The 19,228-nt window shown below is 42.8% G+C and overlaps 1 protein-coding gene across 6 annotated transcripts in view; it reads left to right on the top strand.

Annotated features, from left to right (window-relative positions):
- The window catches only part of USP54 (ubiquitin specific peptidase 54), a 172,730-nt gene that overhangs the window by 32,421 nt on the left and 121,081 nt on the right, over nucleotides 1-19,228 (top strand). For 2 of the 6 annotated variants that reach the window (XM_061634612.1, XM_061634617.1), the window contains exon 1: nucleotides 15,860-15,965. The exons of 2 other annotated variants lie outside the window; for them this stretch is intronic. The gene's annotated coding sequence lies outside the window, so the exon portion shown is untranslated. Of the gene's footprint in view, nucleotides 1-15,857; nucleotides 15,966-16,027; nucleotides 16,357-19,228 lie in introns of those variants that run through there. 2 more of the 6 variants (XM_061634614.1, XM_061634616.1) reach the window with 2 other exon arrangements.

Genomic DNA, 19,228 nt, shown 5'->3' on the forward strand with positions numbered 1-19,228 from the left:
CAAATAACAGAAATAAGGCATGTGCTGTGCTGATCTTGTTTTAGCAGGGAAGAAGCAACACTATTAAAACAGTTGATATAGTTCAAATAGTCACTTTAAATATGTTTGATTTACTTTGCAATTTTAGTGAAGTTTCCTACAGTAAATCATTTTCTTTTGCTTCTTTTTCTGTGAATATGTGAAGTACAGCGACACTAAAAAAAAGCTCCCAAAACAATTGTGGAATAATGGCACTGACTATTCTGCAGAATAGTTTCCAGTGGATACGAGGACTGTCTCAGGTTGCCGAAGACAAAACAGTGAGAAGTGAAATATATTCTAGCAAAATTCTAGGTGCGCTCTATGTTTTCAATTGACTATGTCCACCTTTCCTTAAGTGCATAGTTTAAGCATAGCAGGCTGAAAACATGCATCTTGGGCAGGCCAAGTTTGTTTTTTCCAACAGCTAGAGTCATTGCTGAAGTTGCAACATATTGTAATCCATCTGATTTTACATCAAACTGCAGTTTCAGATTCAACTGTTAATGCACCCAAAATAGAAATAGAGCACAACCTCCAGTTTGAAACCAAAAAGGCTATCTTTACCATCATATGACATTGACCAATAAAAAGGCTTTGAAATTAATAAAAATAAATTTGGCACAGATTTCTAGGATTAATAATGAGAGAAATATAATTTGCTAAGTTAGATTCTCTGTAGAAACATTAGTAACATAGGAAAGAAAGAAAGTAAGAATACCAACAAACATACAAAAATGTAATTTTCCATCTTTGGAGATGTCAAGTGTTGCCACCACTCACCATATGCTCAGAGGCACATGTTACCAAATTCTTACAAGATCCACAGGAAGGGGATTGGACTGTGAAAGACCAACCCAAATTGTGTTTGCATTTTGACAAATTTGTAGGGCAGTCCAATATCTCAGAGAGGAAATTAAGTCTCCTGCTCCCCTGGTGCATTCACTATAGCTGCTCAATTTCCCTACTTTTTAAAGTTTGATAGAAATATTTGTTTGCTATAGATAGGTTCTTAAACCGCACGTTTTTTTGTCTTAGTGAATTTTCAGTACCTTTCCTAATGATCCCCAGCAAAGAATTCCCCTTTTTTATAGCCCCCGCACACTGAGTTGGCATCTTCATTGAGCTATCCGCTACAACCCCAAGGTCTCATTCCTGGTCAGTCATTGCCAGTTCAGACCCCATGAGTGTATTTGTGAAATGAAGGGGTTTTTTTTGTTCCAATATGCATAACTTTACATTTGTTTACACTGAAGTGCATTTGCCATTTCACCATCCATTAAATCAATTTGGAGAGGTCCTTTTGGAGCTCTTCACGATCCCTTTTTGTTTTAACAGCCGTGAACAATTTGGTATCATCAGCAAACATGGCCACCTCACTGCTCACCTCTAACTGTAGAGCATTTATGAACAAGTTAAAAAGCATAGGTCCCAATATTGACGCTTTTGGGACTCTACAGCCCTCCACTGGAAGAATGAACACTTATTCCTACTCGGTGCTTTCTGCTACTTACCCCATTCCTGATCCACACAAGGATCTCTCTGGACCAATCTGGAAGTTGCTAGAGTATGAAGTACTGTGGCCAGGTCATCTCTATCCAAAGGGGGCAAAGCTGGCGTACCTGCTGGGAAAAGGCATGCCACTCTGAGCCTCCAGTGACAACGTTGGATCCAGGATTACCCGCAAGCTGTGGACCTGCTCCTCCCAGAGGAGTGTATTGCCCCTGCCAAGTTGTAATGCCCAAGGGCAAGATTCTTTGCGGATTTGGATACAATAACAACACAGATGGGCTAAAAAGTCACAGGTTTATTAATTACTAAGCAATGTATAGAGATATAGAAAGAGAAGTAGTCAATTGTACATTCCTTCTGCTGTTGGAAAACTCTTCAGAATGACAACAAATGGACCCCTGTGGGGGTTTGGTACACAGCACACCATGCTCAGAGCTTGGAAGATTATTTATTTATTTATTTATTGCATTTGTATACCGCCCCATAGCCGAAGCTTTCTGGGCGGTTTACAACAATTAAAAACATTAAAAACACATTTTTAAAAAGCAATTTAAAAACATGCTAAAATGCCTGGAAGAAGAGGAAGGTCTTGACCTGGCACTGAAAAGATAACAGTGTTGGTGCGAGGCACACCTTGTCAAGCAAATTATTCCATAATTTGGGGGCCACCACTGAGAAGGCCCTCTCCCTTGTTGCCAAACTCCCAGCTTCCCTTGGAGTAGGCACCCAGTGGAGGGCCTTTGATGTTGAGCATAGTGTATGGGTGGGTTTATGTCGGGAGAGGCGTTCCATCAGGTATTGTGGTCCCAAGCCGTGTAAGGCCTTATAGTTTAAAACCAGCACCTTGAATCGAGCTCGGAAACATACAGGCAGCCAATGCAAGTGGGCCAGAATCGGTTTTATATGTTTGGACTGTCTGGTCCCTGTTTCATATAGATGTTGAACAGCATGGGGGACAGAACTGACTGCTGCAGAACCCCATACTGGAGAGTCCAGGGTACCGAGCAATGTTCCCCAAGCACCACCTTCTGGAGCCGACCCGCCAAGTAGGAGCGGAACCACCGCCATGCAGTCCCTCCCACTCCCAACTCGGCTAGTCTTCCCAGAAGGATATCATGGTCGATGGTATCGAAAGCCGCTGAGAGATCAAGGAGAATCAACAGAGTCACACTCCCCCTGTCTCTCTCCCAGCAGAGGTCATCACACAGGGTGACCAAGGCTGTTTCTGTGCCAAAACCAGGCCTGAAACCCGACTGAAATGGATCCAGATAATCGGTCTCATCCAAGCGTGTCTGGAGCTGGCCTGCCACCACTCGTTCAAGAACCTTGCCCAGGAACTTGACTATCTCACAGCTTAGCCTTGATCCAGATAGTTTATGAATAAGTTAAACATAGTAAGTTATGTTTGCCCTTGTTATCTGTATGTTCCTAAAAGCTTACAATCTGTTTCAGTCTAAAGTGTCGTTTAGTTAAAAGAGCTTTCCATTTTACTGTTTACAATTAAATCCATTGACCCATTTTCCATGGAGAAATTCTATTAAGTATATGTGCTTCAGCAGTACTTGTTTGAGAATCTCTCCAAGCAATTCCAAGACAACATTTGGCTGTGAAATTTGTTGTGAATTTTGTACAACTTAATAGACACTTTTGGAGTTAGATTAGTGCTTGTACTCTTTTTCCCAGTTCTCTCTGCACACTGGCCAAATAAACCTTTCTGTTTACTGAGATAGTTAAACTCAGAGAGGTATTTCCAATCAGTGGTGGCTGTGATGATGTGCTACAAACTCATCTACAAAAGGCCCATGTTTATCTGTTGTCATCCGAGGAGAGCAAGGCCCTTTGTTTTACTATTGTTTTTCTACCCAGTGGGAGGTTGATAGAATTGATTGAAATGTATTGAAGTGTTTAGTGCTGAATGTGTCTGGGAAGCCAGCATTGAAAGGAAACCCATTGTTCTGAATGTGTCCTATAGTTTAATATTTAGCTGTCAAAATAACATGTTCTTTCCAGGGCCAAACTGAAAAACAGTACAATTGCTAATTTAGCATACATTTACAGGACATAGTCATAAAGAGGAACAGCAACAATTTATTTTATAAATAGGCTGAAGGTGAATGGGTCCTCTTTTCCATTTTAGAGTAAATATTTGATTTTGTAAAATTGCCACACACAAAAAGCCCCTCCAGCCTTTACAGAGGCACAAGCTACAATTCCAGTAGCTGGGTTCAGATCCTCAGATGTTAGTCAAATGTAGTCTTCTGTGCAAAGGAAAGATGTAGAGGGCTGGAAGGATCCCAGATACCTGGTTTCCCTTGCACCTAAACAATTGGTACTTGTGCCTCCTTGTTCTGATGTGATTTTCCCATCCGTGTTCAGGGAGAGCTCAGAAAAAATACTTTCTGATGGCTTTCAAATCGAAACTTCCAATGTGTGGGTCTGCCTGCTTTTTTAGGACTGTCTGCTTTTTTAGGGAGCTGCGGCTGAGGGATATATCATTAATGTTCCCTCATCATGGGAAGACTTGTGAAGGCCTGATTACACAATATTCTTGCATGTGCATACTCTGGGGAGGCGGTAGCTAGACCAGTATTACCTCAGTGCTCTGCCTGCTCACAAGTTCTTGCATGTTCTGTATTTTGCAGTCGCAGATCAGTACCTGTTGGGGGAGATCTTTTGTGAAATAGCCTTACTGTGCCCCCCCCCCCCGAACTCCAGGCTTGGAATAACATTGGGGAAATTATTACTAGGTTAGTTTTGTGCCAGTCAGGAAACCATGAGTGTGTGTGCTGTTTTGCCTAGTGTCAGATTGCTTTTAGCAAAGCTTGATGAATCTGGCTGTCAAGAAATTACCACCTATTTAACCAAGCCTTGTTATGCAACTTTCATGTTTCTTTACTGTTGTGCTCAGTCAAGTTCAGGTATCCAACAGTTCAATGTACAAAATGATGATGATGATAAATTTATTTATTTATTACTCCACCTTCACCCAAAGGTCCCAAGGCGGGTTACAACAATTTAAAAACTGACTGGGAAAACTTGATTTGATTTATGGAGATATTGTTCCATTCATACTAGCAGTACAATACAAGAAACTGAGCTGAGAACTTGTGGCACTGTCAAAATTACTGTTTATTTTGATATCTGACTTCTGTAATTAGCACACCATTGCAGAACAGGACATTATGCTGATATAGAAAGCCAACTGATAAGTGAAAGTTTATGGATTAAAACTGAAGTCTGTGTTCAGAATCAAAGGTGTGACAAAGTACTTTTCCTTAACTGGTTTAGTGATCTCAGCCTAGAGCAGTCAGTCAATTAGGAGTTGACTGTCAGCATGAGACAGACGACTTGCACAAATAAGAAATTGGCTCAATCTCCTTATTTAACTACTGTGGCGTCCTAAGCTCTTAAGATTCTTTTTAATGTTTGGGGCCAAAGATATTGGAAAACTGTAACAAGGACTTTAAAGGTATTGGAGAGAATTGAGTTAATCCGGTTTCTTTTTCATGTTAGTATTTAATCCCTCTTATTTTTATATTCAAGGATAAGTGGTGTATCCTTAATCTACTGTATGTCTTGGATGTTAGGTTGGAGAAATAGTTGGATGTATATATGTGTAGCACTCTGTATATTAGTACAATAGATGTCAATTTTTTGGACATCGAGAAGGCCTACAGTAAATGAGAGGAGGAACAGGTTAGGAGAGTCTAGAGCCTTCCTGCCTTTGCAGAAAAAAGGCAGAAGTTTGGAATGACCTCCTCACCTAATCATTCCAACTCCCCCAAAACATCTGCAGATTGCAAAAACTCAAAGAATGTCCCAGTCAGGGCTGTGGAGTTGGTACGCCAAACCTTCGACTCCGACTCCTCTGTTTTTCTACTGTCCGACTCCGACTCTGACTCTACCCAAAATTGCTTCTGACTCCACAGCCCTGGAAAGTGCAGTAAATGTCTTTTTAAATTGGAAGCTCTCATAGGAGCATTTTTATCGCTGCCTGAATATGCGCTGATCTTGGCATCACAGCATTTGTCTTCATCTGGGTCCTGTGTCATACACTGACACACAAAACGTTTTCCATCTTGAGTTCTGGTGAAATGCTCAACTACAGCTGACTTCATGGGAAGCTTCTTTGACATTTTGAATTTATATTTTAAAAAATTTGTCAATCAAAATTTATTTTGAAGTCAGAGTCGGTACATTTCTACCGACTCTGACTCCACCCAAAATTTCCACGACTCCAACTCTGCAGCCCTGGTCCCAGTTGGGTGGGGATTTGAACTTAAGTCTCCTCCTAGTCTAGCACTCTACCACAACAACCCACTGCCTCTTTTTAAATGCTTTTATTTAGGAATGTGTGTATTCATGTAGAGAGATGAACAATAACAGACAGTGCAAAGGAGAACTACTAGTTAAATGTTGTTGTTGTTATGTGCCTCCAAGTCAACTACGACTTATGGCGACCCTATGAATCAGCGACCTCCAAGAGCATCTGTCATAAACCACCCTGTTCAGATCTTGTAAGTCCAGGTCTGTGGCTTCCTTTATGGAATCAATCCATCTCTTGTTTGACCTTCCTCTACTCCCTTCTATTTTCCCCAGCATTTTCTAATGAATCATGTCTTCTCATTATGTGTCCAAACTATCTCAGTTTCATCATTTTAGCTTCTAGTGACAGTTCTGGTTTAATTTGTTCTAACACCCAATTATTTGTCTTTTTCGCAGTCTGTGGTATGCACAAAGCTCTCCTCCAACAACACATTTCAAATGAGTTGATTTTTCTCTTATCCCCCTTTTTCACTGTCTAACTTTTACATCCATACATAGAGATCGGAAATACCATGGTCTGAATGATCCTGACTTTAGTGTTCAGTGATGCATGTTTTCATTTGAGGACCTTTTCTAGTTCTCTCACAGCTGCCCTACCCAGTCCTAGCCTTCTTCTGATTTCTTGACTATTGTCTCCATTTTGGTTAATGACTGTGCCAAGGTATTGATAATCCTTGACAAGTTCAATGTCCTCATTGTCAACTGTAAAGTTACATAAATCTTCTGTTGTCATTACTTTAATCTTTTTGACGTTCAACTGTAGTCCTGCTTTTGTGCTTTCCTCTTTAACTTTCATCAGCATTCGTTTCAAATCATTACTGGTTTGTGCAAGTAGTATGGTATCGTCTGCATATCTTAAATGATTGATATTTATCTCTCCAATTTTCACACCTTCTTCATCTTGGTCCAATCCTGCTTTCCGTATGATATGTTCTGCATATAGATTAAATAAATAGGGTGATAAAATACAACCCTGTCTCACACCCTTTCCTATGCAGAACCAGTCGATTTCTCCATATTCTGTCCTTACAGTAACCTCTTGTCCAGAGTATAGGTTGTGCATCAGGACAATCAGAAGCTGTGGCACCCCCATTTCTTTTAAAGCATTCCATAGTTTTTCATGTTCTACACAGTCAAAGGCTTTGCTGTAATCTATAAAGCACAGGGTGATTTTCTTCTGAAATTCCTTGGTCCATTCCATTATCCAGTGTATGTTTGCAATATGATCTCTGGTGCCTCTTCCCTTTCTAAATCCAGCTTGGACGTCTGGCATTTCTTGCTCCATATATGGTAAGAGCCTTTGTTGTAGAATCTTGAGCATTACTTTACTTGCATGGGATATTAAGGCAATAGTTCGATAATTACTGCATTCCCTGGGATCCCCTTTCTTTGGAATTGGGATGTATATGGAATGCTTCCAGTCTGTGGGCCATTGTTTAGTTTTCCATATTTCTTGACAGATTTTTGTCAAAATTAGGACAGATTCGGTCTCAGTAGGTTGTAGCAACTCTATTGGTATGCCATCTATTCCTGGTGATTTGTTTCTTCCAAGTATTTTAAGAGCAGCTTTCACCTCGCATTCTAAAATTTCTGGTTCTTCATCATACGGTTCCTCCATGAATGAATCTGTCATCCTGTCATCTCTTTTATAGAGTTCTTCAGTGTATTGCTTCCATCTTCCTTTTATTTCATCTCGGTCAGTCAGTGTGTTTCCCTGTTGATTATTCAACATCCCTACTCTTGGTTTAAATTTCCCTTTCATTTCTCTAATCTTTTGGAATAGGGCTCTTGTTCTACCCTTTTTGTTATCCTCTTCTATTTCTATACAGTAACAACTGTAATAGTTCTCTTTGTCCCTATGTACTAGTCGCTGTATTGTTGCATTTAGGGTTCTGACTGTGTTTCTATTTCCTTTTGCTTCTGCTTTCCTTCTCTCTTTAACCATTTTAAGTTTCTTCAGTCATCCATTGAGATCTTTCTCTCTTTTTAACTATTGCCTTTTTGCATTCTTCCCTGATAACGTCTCTGACTTCATTCCATAGTTCTTCTGGTTCTCTATCAACTAAGTTTAAAGCCTCAAACCTGTTCCTTATTTGATCTTTATATTATTCTGGGATGTTATTTAAATTGTATTTTGGCGTTATGATTGCTTTGTTGTTGTCCTTTAGCTTTACTCTGATTTTTGATACAACCAGTTAATGATCTGTACCGCAGTCTGCTCCTGGTCTTGTTTTCACAGAAAGTATGGAACTTCTCCATCTTCTGCTACCAATCATATAATCAATTTGATTCCTATATTGACCATTTGGAGATGTCCATGTGTACAGTTGTCTTTTCGGTTGCTCAAAAAATGTGTTCAGAAGAAACAAATTATTGGCTTCACAGAATTCAATAAATCTTTCTCCTGCTTCATTTCTGTCTCCTAGGCCCCATTTCCCCACAATTCCTAATTCTTCTCTGTTCCCTACTTTTGCATTCCAATCCCCCATGATTATCAACAAATCTTGTTTTGGTGTGTGATCCATTTCTTCCTATACTTCTGCGTAAAATCTCTCCAATCCCTCTTCTTCTGCGTTTGCCGTTGGAGCATAGACTTGGATGATGGTTATGTTGATAGGTTTCCTGTTTAATCTCATTGTTATCACTCCCTCAGACCTTGCGTTGTAGCTCCTAATTGCTCTTGCTACATCACCTCACTATTAAAGCAACCCCATTTCTTCTTAATTTCTCATTTCCTGCATGAAATATTTTGTAGTTGCCTGATTGAAAATGTCCCATTCCCGTCCATTTTAGTTCACTCACACCAAGTATTGTAATGTTGATGCGGTCCATTTCTTGCTTGACAATTTCTAACATTTCCTGGTTCATGCTTCTCACATTCCATGTTCCTATTGTGTGCGTCGTACAACTCTGGACTCTCCTTTTGCATCTGTGCGCATCAGCCTCTGCGCTTCCTTTCGACTTTGACCCAACTGCGTCATTAGTCACAGCGCTACTCGTACTTGTCCTTCCCTAGTAGCTCAGTGAGTGCCTTCTGACCTGGGGATCTCATCTTCCAGCATGTTGCCTTTTGGATACTCTGTTCATAGGGTTTTCATGGTAAGAGATATTCAGAGGTGGTTTACCATTGCCTTCCTCTGAGTTTGGATGCATCTTAGTCTGGTGTTTCAGCTTTGACCATTCCGCCTTGGGTGCCCCTGCTAGGAGTCTAGCCTCTTAGTCTAGACTCCTGACGGCATTGCTCTTAGCTTCTTCAACACTCTCAAACCCCCTCACCACGTTAAGGTGTGCATCTTAGAGGGGGACTTGTTAAATAGGCCAAATATTTTCTTCAGTCTGCAGAAGGGTGTTGTAAAACTCACAACTAACTTCTAAGAAGTTTTATGTTTGAATCATATGTCATGTCTCTTCAGACAGAACCCTAAATTGGCTGTAAATTAAATTTTAGTGGCTATAAATTAAAGTGAAATAATTGTGACCTAAATTCAAGTGATGCATTTTGATGAAAATCTTGAAAATACTGCCTGTCTGCCTGCTTTTATTTTCTTATTGAGTATGAGTCAGAGAGCTCTGCAGATCTCAGTAGTTCATATTTATGGAGTTAAGTCTTTAATTAATTAATTAATTAATTACTTAATTATTTTATTTATACCCCGCCCTTCCTTCCAGCAGGAGCCCAGGGCGGCAAACATAAACACTAAAAACACTTTAAAACATCATAAAAAGATCTTAAAATACATTAAAACAAAACAATGTTAAAAACATGAAAAACAAAGTTTAAAAACATATTTAAAGAAAAAAAAGGGTTAAAGATATTAAAAGACATAGTAAAAGCAATTCTAACACATACATAGATTGGGATAGGTCTCAACTTAAAAGGCTTGTTGGAAGAGGAAAGTCTTCAAAAGGCACCGAAAAGATAGCAGAGATGGCGCCTGCCTATTATTTAAGGGGAGGAAATTCCGCAGGGTACGTACCGTCACACCGTTTCCTATATTGTACAGAATGAACCTCCTGATAAGATGGTATCTGCAAGAGCCCCCCACCTGCAGAGCGCAGTGATCGGCTGGGTATATAAGGGGTAAGATGGTCTTTCAGGTATCCTGGTCCCAAGCAGAATAGGGCTTTGTACACCAAAACTAGAACCTTGAACTTGGCCCGGTAGCAAATGGGCAGCCAGTGCAGTTCTTTCAGCAGCGGGGTGACATGTTGGCGATACCCTGCCCCAGTGAGCAATCTTGCCACTGCATTTTGCAGTAGCTGCAGCTTCCGGACCAACCTCATGGGCAGCCCCACATAGAGCGCATTATAGTTATCCAGCCTGGAGGTTACCAGTGTGTGGACAACAGTGGTCAGGCTATCCTGGTCCAGAAACGGCCACAGATGTCTTATCAGCCGAAGCTGGCAAAAGGCACTCCTAGCCACAGAGGTCACCTGGGCCTCCAGCGACAAAGATTGATCCGGGAGCACCCCCAGACTACGGACCTGCCTTTTCAGAGGGAGTACAACCCCATCCAAAGCAGACAACAGACCAATTATCCGAACTCGGGAACTACCAACCCACAGCGCCTCCATCTTGCTAGGATTCAGACTCAGTGTATTGGCCCTCATCCAGCCCACCACTGAGCAAGCACCGATCCACGGCTTGCACGGCCTCTCCTGATTCAGATGTTACGGAGAAATAGAGCTGGGTGTCGTCAGCATACTGCTGACACCTCACCCCAAATCTCCTGATGACTGCTCCCAAGGGCTTCATATAGTTGTTAAACAGCATGCGGGACAAGATGGTACCCTGCGGCACCCCACAGCACAACTGTCAGGGGGCCAAAAGACAGTCACCCAATGCTATTCTCTGAGAGCGACCCTGGAGATAGGATCGGAACCACTGTAAAACAGTGCCTCCAATACCCATCTCACCAAGTAGGCCCAGAAGGATACCATGGTGAATGGTATCAAAAGCTGCTGAGAGATCAAGTAAGAATAACAGGGTCGCACTCCCTCTGTCCTTCTCCCGATAAAGGTCATCCATCAGGGCGGCCACGGCCGATTCAGTTCTACAACCAGGCCTGAACCCAGACTGGGATGGGTCAAGATAATCTGTTTCATCCAAGAGTACTTGCAGTTGCTGCACCACAACCCTTTCCCTAAAAAGGGGTTATTTGCAACCGGTCAGTAGTTGTCACAAACCAATGCGTCCAGGGTGGGCTTTTTCAGGAGTGGTCGGATCACCGCCTCCTTCAAGGCACCCGGAACCATTCCCTCCCGCAATGATGCATTGACCACACTCTGGATCCACTCGGTCACCCCCCCCCGGCAAGCTTTAATAAGCCAAGAAGGGCAAGGGTCGAGAGGACATGGTGCTGGCCGCATCATCGCAAGCACCTTGTCCACATCATCAGGCCACATCAATTGAAACAGTTCCCAAGAGGTTGCAGCAGAGTTTGCACTGGACACCTACAGTAGATGTAGAGGGGGCATCAAGACTGCTGCAGAGGCGAGCAACTTTACCCTCAAAGTGCTCCTGACAATACGGAAAAGCTCCACCGGACGGCTACTTGAGGATGCAATTGAGCCAGAGAAGTGGGCCTTCTTCGCCGCCCTCACCGCCAGACAGTAGGCACGGTTATGATGTTTTACTTGTGTCCGATCAGCCTCACAGCACGTCTTTCGCCACTTGTGCTCTAGCCATCGTCCAGCCGGTTTCATTGTCCTTAGCTCACTGGTGTACCAAGGTGCAGACCGGGCTCCACAATGCCGGAGAGGGCGCTCGGGGGCAACCGTGTCAAGAGCCCGAAGCGCCTCACTGTTCCACAGTGTGACAAGGGCTTCAACAGGGTGACCTGCTCTATCTACTGGGAACTCCCCCAGGGCATTCAGGAATCCAGTGGATTCCATTAGGCTCCGGGGGCAGACCATCTTAATCTGTTCACCACCCCTGCAGGGAAGGATCGGAGCCATAAGTCTGAACTTCACCAGGAAGTGATCTGACTATGACAATGGGGTGACATCCACTCCCCCTATCTCCAGACCACCCCTTCCTCCATCTGGACCAAAAACCAAGTCGAGGGTGTGTCCTGCCCTATGTGTCGGACCAGTGACAACTTGAGACAACCCCATGGTCGTCTTGGAGGCCATGAAGTCCCGAGCCAGAACACTAGAGGCAGCCTCAGCATGGACATTGAAGTCACCCAGCACTATTGTTCTGGGCTCCTCCAACCCCACAGCTGAGACGGCTTCCGCCAGCTCAGTCAGAGAAGCTGCCGGGCAGCAGGGTGGATGGTACATCAGCAGCAACCCTAGTTTACTGTCTCCTCGGCCCGACACCAGGTGCAGGCCTTCACAGCCAGCTCCAAGACAGAGTGGTTTCCTGGTGACAGAGATGGAACTTCTGTAGACCACAGCAACTCCTCCCCTGTCCCTGTTGCCTGTGCTGGTGTTGCACCGAGTATCCAGGTGGGCAAAGTTGGGTCAGATCAATTCCTCCAAGCTCACCCACCCAGGTAATGCACACCAAATCAGCGCCTTCATCCACAATCAAATCATGGATGAGAGTGGTCTTATTGTGTACTGATCTGGCGTTAAACAACAACACACACAGGCCAGTGGGCACAGCAGATGAGCAACGCGGAACCCATCCATGAGAGGAGTGGCAGCGAGGAAGAAGGTGCAGATAGCCTTGCCCTCGTCTTCTATGGTAGTTCATCACATCCCCATGGCTATATTTCCCTCTACCCATGATCACTGAAGTCTTGTGACTGACTACTGTAAAAGAAGTAAAACTTAAGTGTTGTAATGTTGTAAGGTGAGGACCTTAGTGAATGTGAAGACTTGCAAGGGGGGAGGATAGGAAGGGAAAATTCTGTGGTGGAAATGTCAGTTTGTTTTGCTAGCCGGCAATGTTACATATATCTCCAATATCCTACATTCTACATACACTCACATGTGACCCTTAAAACACTAGAGAAGTGGGAACTTTCATGTGGGCTAGCTGCACATAAGTACAACAGGCGCAACTGGATAGCAACACATTTTATTTTTATTGGCCAGAAAATAGGCAGCTGGAAGCAGGTTTATATCTTATCTTAGCAATCAGTGAAGTAGAATACTTCCCCCCATGCTTTTCTTCATGTCCTCAGAAGTGAAAGGGCTGTGGCATTCTGTACCAGCTGAATTCTAAACCATTTTCAAGGTTAATCTAAAATAATAGTAAATCCGATAGCTACCATTTTTATTTTTATTTATTGCACATGCCCACTCTTCCTTTTGAAAGCAGTTTACTCTACTATCCAGGTATTGAGCAGACTGAAATCTATATATTGCTACTAAAATAAGCAGAATGTTACAAAGCAACTTTTATGTTTGTTTTTAAAATTGAGTTAAAATACTAATTGCCCAGATTCTTGGGATGTGGTGGACTGCAAGTAAATTTACAACTTCTCATCACATACAACTTTGATTCATGTATCATCTAACTTTTCAGTGTCGGTTGGATATACAGTAGCTTGTGGTTGAGGAAGAGAAAACTTAACGATGAGTTCCAGTGTGGATGACATCCCAAGCCAAGCTTTGGCTTAGGTCAGCACAGTATGGCAAAAAATAGGACTGGAGAGTAGCAAAGCAGCTGTGAGCTCCTCTCCAGGAGCCTGTGCATTTGTGTAGTCTTGGCCACAGTGTGGTTTACTGTGTTGTGCGAACCAGCCCAGTAAGTGCTGTCCTTGGTTAAGTAAGAGTTCTGATGGATGTTGTTAGTGAGCATCGATAAGTATTAAACACCTATGTACTGTAAGTAGCATCTTTGAATGAATGTAACTTAAATTCTTAGGCAATAAGGAGCAATTCCATGAGATTTGTTTGTTTGCTTATTCATTTGACACAATTTATAGATAGCTTAATCAACAAGGGTTGATTCAGGATCTCTAATATCCCACAGCCTTTGACTTGCAGAGCAGGGCGTGGAGATATCAGAAGGCAGCCAGAACTTAAAAACATAATCTTGTAAAGGGGCAGTCAGAGATGTGAACACCTGGAGAGGAGATGATGATGATGATGATAAAAAATACCAATTTCCCTCTTAATTGTTTTAAACCATTAGTGCAATATTTTCTTTTTCGTAATGAGACAAATACTTTTAAAAGGGTTTTAAAATAGTGTTCTTCAATCTAATTACACTGCTGCAAAGCTCTTGAGTCCAGGATTCAAAGGCAGTCATGTAAATGATGATATAATTGCTACTACATTTGTCTTAATTGCTAATTCATATCCTCCAACATTTCACATATAAAGATTGGCAAATGTGTATAGCACCTAATTCCCATACATGCACTTTGCCTCGTCCTACATTGATATAAATTCTGATGGAGTTTTGATTTTGTTTTTTAGCTAAAAATATACTTGAAAAATAATGGGTTTTGTCTTGCAGTGGGTTATCACCAATCAAAAAAAGTTTCCCCAGCATTTGCAATTGCAAGCCGTGCAGTGCATTGTGCCTTAATGTTTCTGTGCACACATCTACATGCATATACAATAAAGACAAGATGCATCCACCACCCCACTTGAAAATTTAACTTCTTGCGAGCTTGGAAGGGAGCTAAATCCTAGAAACAACTCTTGTAACTCTCACTGACAGTTTTTAACAAGGCATCCCCAAAAGACAAAAAATAGGGACAGCGATTTATCAGGAAATAGGGAGCATAGGGCTTTATGAGTGGAAACATAACTTTGAAAGTTACAGAATACAGAGCATCTTTAGGCATGATGTCCATGCCTGAAGCATATTAGTGGAATGCTTTTGTACAACACAGCCTTTGATTGTTGTTTCTTACTTCAGATTCATCCTTCAGTGCAGGGACTAAATATTCATAACTCAAACAGGTAAGCCCAGCCTTTAGAATAATAAGTGAATTGATGGAGACGACTCAAAACACACAGAGAGAATCTTGTCTCACCTCCTGAGCCTGACCCAGCACCTGACTGCTGCTACACCAGCTGCTCTTCTATTCAACTAAACAGGTAGGTAGGTTGAGGTTGCTTGTCTGTATTGTATTTACTGGCCACAGCACAGCCTTGAGCACTAACTACCCAACACAGTTGGTTCAACATGAAGTGTGGCACTGCCCCATACAACTCTGCACCCACCTGTTCCCTTGTAGGCCAATTGCCACCACTGTGCTGCTCTACCGTCTCTGTCCAGGTTAGTTGTGAGAACACAGTTCAGAGAAGAGAAAGAAGACGATGCAGCTGTATACATGCAATCTGGGCTTTAGAAAGGGGTAGATCAGCAGCAGCGCTTCCATAGTTATCTCCCCCCCCCTTCAGACAGGCAGGTAGGCAGGCAGGCAGGCGGGTGAGAGACCATAGCCTAGAGATCTGAACTGTTGGCCCAGAGACTTTAGGTTGGGCCTGGAGACCTGGCAAACTTACAGATTGTCCACTGTCAACTATGGAAAGCAAAAGACTGAATGCCAATCAGTCCATAGCAGACAGGAAGAGAGAATCCTGGCTATGTTTGTAATATTTGTTTGCAGAATTGTTACCATAGATCATACTTATATGATATATTGCAATGATGATAATAGGGTTAGAGAAAGGGGCAATTTTGTAGTGATAGAGGTAAAATATTTGGAGCTAAAGTGTTTTGGAAATCATAGTGTAAAATATGAAAGAGAAATTCCTCTCTTCTTCCTTTATGCATTTGAGGCAGAACTATGGGAATAAACTATATTGTCTTTGGTTTATTGCTTGTTATGGAGGAATTGTGACCTGCATTTAAGCTATAAATTACACTTCTTTGTTGTGGTTTTTGAAGGAGCAATTTACATCCTCGCTGAGTGAAGTAGAGCAGGAAAAATGTAGAAATTGAATGATTATGGGAGTATGTTCTGCAGTGCTGAGAACACACTGGCAAGGGCGGTCTCTGGCTGTCACTTTAAAAAAATGACCTGCTTGTTGGGAGGAGGGGCAGTTCCCTGAGAATCAGGTGCATGTCTGTAGCAATGATGTCATCTTTCTAAGTAGACCTGCTTGAGAGAGGGATGCAGAGGAGGGAATGATTTCCTAATTGCAGATCTCCAGCTGGGAGGAGGAAGAAATGGATAAAGCACAGGCAGTTTGTAAGTGTTGAAAAATATTTCTGAAGTCATCTGCAGTCTCCAGGAATTAATTGTTGTGTGAAGGTCATACAAAGAGCATAATTCTTAACTGAGGACTGTGGAAATACAAAAATGGATTTGAAAAGCTTTTTTTAAAAAACAAAATGCTAGTGTCCCATGTTTAGACGTTTCTTTGTAATGACAGTGTTATATGCTTTCTTCCTAGAAAAGAGCGTTCTGTGTGGTTTACTGAGTAATTTTGCTTGCTTCTTCATAGTAAGAAACAGTGCTGTAGCACTCACTTGTGGTAAAATGTGGTCATGTATGTGACAGGAAATGTTCTTGGTCCCCAGACGCTACTTGCTGAACCTCAGTTTTAATTTCTGGCTTGCAAATGTAATTAACATATCAGGTAAGCAAGAGCAACTTAAAGTGAGGGGCTTTCTTGTCTTTGATATCAACTGCTGGCCTGCTTTATGGTCTGATGTGATCGTTTTACCATGCTGATATAGTTCTGGCATCATACCACATTATTTACATAATAAGATGGATAAAAGGTCTCTAAATATATGAATTTCATAGTGATTTGTTAGCCATTCTTCTTACTTCTATTTCAGGCATAACTAGGCCTCTGTAGACTCTTTAGGCACCCAAGTATACAAGAAGGAACATTTACTGCTTGTAAATAGGTATAGTTAGGTGTTAAAGTGTAATATTAGGCCTAAATTAAGCACACAGAATCTAGAAAGATTGCAGTTTATGGCATGCGGCTGCAGTGGATTGTTATTTGCTTTGATACTTTGCAATTTCAAACGGAAGTGAAATGTTTACTTTTGACTAAAGGATTACTGTAGTTTGGGGTGGGGAAGGGAATGTGTAATTAGACTGAAAGACTAGTAGAACTTGCTGGCTATTTCAGAAAAGGTTATTTGTTCGTTCTGCTTGAATCTTTGGTGTTCGTAGTATCTTTCAAGTATGAAGCAGTGAGTGCTGGTAAATGTACCAATTATGATTTGGTAGGAAAAACTGGCATATCTAATGAAATACTGGCATATAGATAAACACAGGCAGCATGGAATAGGTGAATGGTATCCCTAGGTGAACAGTTCTTCAGTCTGAAGAGCACCAGCATGCCCATCGTTTATGCACAAGGCAGCAGGAGGTTATTGGTTCATCCTGATCATCTGACTCTTGCCAGAAGGATTCCGCTTCAGGTTTCTGCCTCATAACTTGAAGGACCAGCAAATTCCCATCCTTATGAACTATTTTGCTAGTACAGTATGTAAGGGACCAGAAAACTGACACCAAGTGTTCCTATATGAACTCTGTAGCACTTGACAAGGACAGTGGGGCTGCCTCAATTTTGTGCTCCCTACTTTACTGCACACATTACCCTGCCCTACCCTTTTTTACCCTTGCCTTTAGCCCCCTTGGATGCTTATAAGTACATAGCTATTGTCTTTCAATAGGTTCTAGGGAACACAATACCCTCTTGTGGCAGCAACCGTGCCTGAGATTATTTCATCAGCATCAGTGGGTCATAGCAGAAGAAAGCACTTTGGGGGGGGGCTCTTTGTAGCAGAGAATGGCAGATTATGGGAGAGAGATATTATATTCTATGTCTACAGAGCTAGCAAGAGGACACCCTCCCTTGCCCGCTGAGTGTGTATTCACTGAGTATGTCAAAGATGTACAACTCAAAGTGTACAGCTGGTGGGGAGGGTGGATTCAAGAATGGAGGGAAACTGTGTATTCAGAACTACTAGAGACAAGTGGGCTTGGGTAGTCCAATGTAAAAATTGTTCTGAGAATGTACTTTGCCCATTACGAAGGGAGATATAGCTGTATTGTTAAAGTCTGATAATTCTATGGTTACTATTAGTGTTGCAAGTCTGGAATTAGGAATCAATCTTTTGCAGATGTGAAATTAATTTAGATTGTGCCACCTAGAACTGTGGAGGTGGGGACCTTGCTGTAGCCTTTAAACCAGGACTGAGCTCTGAATTGGTGCTTCATATTGGAAATATGTTTTGTTCTGCTATGTATGGAGACTTTAGAGGCCTGCAAATGGTGCCCTAACCCTTTCTTCGTGTTCCTCACTGGACGTAAAGGGCTGTTCTCTTCCAGGCAGTATTCTCAGCCAGGCAAGTGAGAAGCATGATGAGAGTTCAATGACACATTCTAGCCAGGCAAATGCACTCAAGGAGAGTGCCCAACTGGGCTGGTGAGGGGTGTGGCCTGTGGAGAAGGGGTGTGGCTGGTGAGGGAGGTCATCACCTGGGTAGAATTCTGTGGATTGCTCCATATGCAGCTCAGGCTGGAGAGTCAAACCAGGTTCAAAAGTTGCTTCAGCCACAGGCAAACCCAGACTGAGCCAGATGATATATTTATCAGTTAAAGGGGCTTAGTCTGCTTCAATAGCTGTTGATTCTAATTTTGCTGGTGCTTCTGGTCTCAAGTCCTCCGAATCTGAGGATGGCAATGTGACTGTCTCAGGCAGGAGAACATCGGAAGCTGCCTTATTCTGAGTCAGACCATTGGCCCATCTAGTTCTCCAGGGTTTCAGGCAGGGAGTCTCCCCCAGGCCTACCTGGAAATGCTGAGGATTGAATCTGGGACCTTCTGCATGCGAAGCAGATGCTCTGCCATTGAACTACAGCCCATCCTCAAGAGGTGGTGGTAAAAGGGGCTCCTCCTGTGCTGGAGCTTTCAGGACAACGGGGTTTGGCTGATTCTGGGGGGAAATCCTTCTCTCGCTCTGATAGTTTCTCTGAATCCCTGGCCCCGTCCTCCAATGCTGGGGAGGAAGGTGAGAGAATCCCAGGAGGACCTACACCTGGCTGCTGTGGCCTCCTGCAAAACTCCGTCTGCAGGCTTCCTCGAGTGTCAGCTGCTCCTCCCTGCAAGGCCTTGGTGCCAGCCGAAGCTAGTGGGGGCTAACAAGGGAGAAGACAATTGCCAGAGGGTGGGGAAGAGAGCTCCCTTTTATAAGAGCCACCGCTAGACAAGCCTGCCTCCCCCCCCCCGTGTCAGGTTTCTTTTAACATGTGCTGGGGTAGGAGTAGTCGGGGCCCCACCATTGAGGTAATGTTGGGCAGGGGACGTAACAGCGGTGGGAGGCAGACTGGCCATTGCAGGGGAAGGGATATAAGACATCTTCGTGCTTGCATCCCTTCTGGTCCCCCTTCCAACCCTCAGGACACTGGTAGCTATGCTGGGAACTCATTGGATCTTACTGTCCTGCTGATGAATGCAAGGTCAGTGACTAATAAAGCCACTGTAAT

Source organism: Rhineura floridana, chromosome 7, assembly GCF_030035675.1.
Source record: "Rhineura floridana isolate rRhiFlo1 chromosome 7, rRhiFlo1.hap2, whole genome shotgun sequence".
NCBI classification, from domain to species: Eukaryota; Metazoa; Chordata; class Lepidosauria; order Squamata; family Rhineuridae; genus Rhineura; species Rhineura floridana.